Below are 5,038 nucleotides of genomic sequence, written 5' to 3' on the forward strand. Positions count from 1 at the left end.
CTTTTTATTGAGTGCTAACAAAATGGATACTTACATAAATATAGCAGGTCCTCAAATAATGCTGTTTTAGTTAGCATCACTTCATTATAATGTTGAGAAAAATATTTTTTTTTTATTCCCAGCCAGAGCCACCATGTATGTGGAGTTTGCACATTCTCCCATGTCTGCATGAGTTTTCTCCTGGCGCTCCCATTTTCTCTCACATCCCAAAGATATGAACATTCCGTTAATTGGCATGTCTATATTGACCTACAGATACATTGAGTTTCCCTTACATGGTGTTTTTTTCAAATCACACAAAAGTTACATTTGCTTTCTTATCCTGAAAATTTGGCAATCCAGCCTTCCCACATGGTGACCACTGGCTGGAGAAGACTGAGCTGGGTCATTGGCTCTACAGACCACTGCAGTCCCTACCACGAACCGTTGGACTACACTGGCCTTTCACCCAACTTTGTAAATGTTTATATTTGCAAACTTGCTCTATAAGGACCAGCTGGTGTTTTAGACATTGCGGGCCATGTGACCTCTGTTGCCACTACTCAACTCTGCATGTAGAGTACAAAGCAGTCAGACACAATATGTAAATGAAAGGTTATTGCTGTGTTCCAATAAAGTTTTACTTATGGACACTGACAGTTTCATTTCACATAAAAATCTTTAAAAAATTTTTTGTTCAATCAATTAAAAAAATGTAAAAAGTATTCTTACCTCCAGGGCCTTAAAGAAACAAGTATTGGGCCAAATTTGACCTGTGCACTATAGTTGACTGACCACTGAACTAAGGTACAGACTTTGAGAATTGGACAAAACTGTGCTCAGATCCTCCATTTGCATAAAATAATCCATGATGGTGATCCCTATCTGTAAGAAATTTTATTTCAAATCTCAAATTGGCACAGACAACATCAAAGGAAAAAATTATGACAGAAGGAATGTAATCATTGGTCATTCTGACTGGTCAGGTCCCCTGTAGATCAGTTTCCATGGTGTGGACCCAAGTGAGGTAGAAAAAGTGTAAAGACACTGGAGTAACAAGAGGGTATGCCAGAGGGCACTGCACACTCAAACTGGAGGAGAAGAGGAAATAAGACTTGTCCTATGATGGGACAAGAAAGCAGGCTCCTGAATTCAATCCACAACCTTTCTAGAGCAATTACAAAAATGGAACAGTGTAAAACTGGGAAATTGTGACAACCTCATTCATTCTTGTCTCTCCTAGCAAGATAGCAATTAAAAGACGATCTTTACTGAACAGTTTTCAAGCAATGTCCATAATTATGTTTCCTGGCAAGTTTAATTATATGCATTTCTCACTTCTGTTAACCTTAAACATAATGTGAGACCAGGCTACAGAGCTGACCCTTCTCTGTGAGACAACTGTCACCCTAACATTTCCAGTGGCAGGACTGGGACTCACACACCAAGGGCTGTTGACATGGCTTTGAAAGGTAAGCAACTGGAGTACACATTATGCAATAATGGCCTAGCCTTCAGGAGCAAATCTACTGGTATCTGTTGCTGCACCACGGAGATGGTTTTTACCATCCTGGCATCCACCTTGAATGTCAGAAATGACCACTATTGCTTGATGTATCTAAACCTCATTGTAAACCAGATTTTGTTTGTCATTTTCTAATCAAAAGTTTGAGAGACTACACATGAGGCAGACAATATAGATTTCGAAGTAAATTAATTTAACTTAATTGCAAAGGAAAAGGAAATAAATTGCCAGACAGGCACCTTAAGCTACACATTTTTACCTATTAGACATATATAGAAAGAAGATATAAGTAACAACAATTATATGAGAGAGAAAAAGTTAACAATGAATTCTGAAAAAAAATAACTTTAATTATTACTTCAAAAATTAATGGATTCCTATAAATTAAAAAATATATATTAAAATGTTATTTTAGACTTAAAGATGAAAGCAAGGGTTAATTGGAAAACATAATATCTATTATATTTTTTACAGAAAGCTGTAGGAAAATTATAAACTGATATCCATCTCTTTTGGACACCAGAGAAAAACTCACATGTAGATACTTTATGTATGTGTGTATGTATGTATGTATGTATTATGTATGTATATATTTGTACTACCTTGGGAGAAAAAAAAGGTGTTGAGTAAAATATTTTTCCCATATAAATGAATTTAAACTAATCCTGATTCTTTTATTGTACCAATCACTGGGTATCAGTGATCCAAGTTCATAAAACAGCTGAAGTAGATGATTGACATATGGTAGGCGGGACAACTACTATGCAGTATCCATTAGATTGGAATGTGAATGAGGTATATCCAACTTCTTTTTCCTGGGAACAAGTCTTTGGATCAGGTATCCATCTTTGTCGGACTTCGATTCAAAGACACATGGGCCCTGATATCCTGGAACAAGCATGGCTAAGGCTCAAGAAGGGCTTTAGCAAACCCAGCTCTTGGAACCCTTCACAGTCGGCATTATTTTTCTAATCCCACAAATTCCAATAGAAGTTTGAAGGGTTCTTTCCAAAAACTATCCAATTTGCTTTGGCAATTGGTTGTCTATTCGGGTATCCTTTAATTCAACAAATTTATCATGACTTGGTTAGAAACATTCTTTAAAATCTTGATATGAATTCTAAAATAGATGTTTACATTATTAGGACAAAAAAAGACTGTTTTATTTCATCGTGGCATTATTCTTGGTGTTCATCATCTGGCTGCTTAGCATTTATTAAATTTCTGAAAGTGACCAGAAAAAAAACCTCTCTCACATGATTTACACCCTACAATATAAGATTTCTTATTGAACATTTGAACATGCAATATTTTTTAGTAAATAGTTAATTATAAAAATCTAGCCATCCCTTTTCAGCAGGGCATATCCAATTTTATTGAAAGTGTGCATTACAACATGAAATTTAACCAATAACTACTTACATATGAACTTGTTTAAATATTGCATAAGCTGTTTATATGGCATGTTAATCTAAAACACACCATTTTCATCAACAGTTATAGTCTAATTGTCAATATTAAACAAGTTAAGTGTTTCTAAAAACCTATTTGGACACCAAGGACAGTGGGTGCATGCTGAGTGACTTACTACAGTAGAATATGCTGAGGAACCACAGAGGAGGCTGTGACATAAACACTGCTATTTTAATTTTTGTTGTCACAGCATCCATAGTTTCCAAATTCTAAGACCAAAACACATTCTGTCCTCAGCTGTCAAATGGATTGGAAACCCAGCTTAGCAACAGAAAAGGCTCCATGTTTACTCAGAACTAGTCAGCTCTGCCTTCAAACACTGTCACAGCAAACCTGGGTTCCTGAGAGCCTTCAGGATGGCGTACTGAAAGCATGCCAAGTACGGTGGCCAGGGGTGTTTTAATGCTTCGTCAGGTCGTGGAGGAAACAATCATTCAAAAAACTGGACACTCTTACGTTTTTACTTAATTTATAAAAGGTTAACAAAACACATCTTGGGTCTCGGATTGGTTTTCTATTTGGGGCAGACACTGTGCAGCGTGTCTGACTTTATCCACAATATCGCGTGGTATACAAGTTGGCCAGCTTCCTGTCCTCACTGCCCCTTCAGTCTGAGCAGGAACCTCTGTGCTGACTGATGGAATGTGAATCCAGGTATGTGACCATTTGTCTCCCTACTTTATGTTTTCTTCTATGTGCATTTTAACATAGATCATTTAGGATAAGCATTACAGGATTTAATGACTAACCACTGCATTATTATTACTACTTAGAAAAAACTTAATATTTATCCAGTACTTAAAATATGCTGATAAAATATTATTATGCATTTGAATTTATTTAACCCTCACAATAGCATGCATGTAGGTGTTATTGTCCCATTTTGAGGATATAGAAACTGAGGGACAGAGAGGCTAAGTAGCTTACCCCAATTGAGTAACTTCTCTCCTGGTCACAGCTGAGAATCACACCATATTTCTCACACAGAAACAAACCACAGGACATAAAGCATGCCCATGACCTCAGGCTCTTAGCAGCCTGTAGACCAGGAGCCTAGTTCACCTGAACTCTTCCTGAGTCATCCAGACTGGACAGCAGCCAAGCTATGTCCAAGCCCAGCTTAGATTAACCACAGTGTTCTTAACACAGTGAGCACAGGGCCTGGCATTTGTCACCACTATTAGCATGACTATTACTGGTAGCCATAGTGTGCTGTGGATCTATAAGAATTAAATAAATATCCATCAAAATTTAAAGTAGTTAATCAGTAAAATGTATGATCTCCTACTCAGTGCAAAAAATTGTACTATAGAAAATATAAGCCTACTCATCATAGTTACGCCTGCTCAGCCCCTACTTCATCCAAGTGCTGTTACAAAAGTCAGGTCCACAGGCTACACACAGAAAGTTTGGATTGGCACCTCTAAGTGGCAGATGAGAAAGCTGAACCCACCATAGGTAAGTCCCTCACCTAAGATTCTCCTGCTGGCCAACTGGTCTACCAGACATGGCATTAGTGGGCTTCCTTGTATATGATATTGTATCTTCATAACAAATAGGTACCCTTCCCATGAGGGCACGTTAAGGTCTCTGTCATGGGACTAGTCAGTAAAAATTGGAAAGAAAAACACAAATGCAAGAAAATAATTAACAAAATAAGGCACTATGTAGTAATAATATTAAAATATTCCCATTTAATGTTTGCATTCATATGCCTTGTAATGGTGTCTACACTTCTAATATTGTGTGTGTATTTAAAGTATCTTTACTGTAAATAAAAAGCAAGCCAGAATATTCCATAGGACTGTCCTTAGAGTTGTATTGGATATGCAAATCCACACACACAGACACGCCAAACATGATCCATTGTAATGCTGCACTGGGGAAACAGACAATGAGATAACTCTTGTATGGTGGGGATCGTTACTTCAGGGTTTAAATGCACAAAGTTGATACTTTAGTGAGAAAAAAGAGATCCATTACTGGATGTGTGTAATAACACCCCGAGCGATCGAAAGTTTCTAGTCTGTCATCAGTTCATCCCTACCAAGGCAAACCTAG

The sequence above is a fragment of the Cnephaeus nilssonii genome (assembly GCF_951640355.1).
Source record: "Cnephaeus nilssonii genome assembly, chromosome: 2".
Classification (NCBI taxonomy): domain Eukaryota; kingdom Metazoa; phylum Chordata; class Mammalia; order Chiroptera; family Vespertilionidae; genus Cnephaeus; species Cnephaeus nilssonii.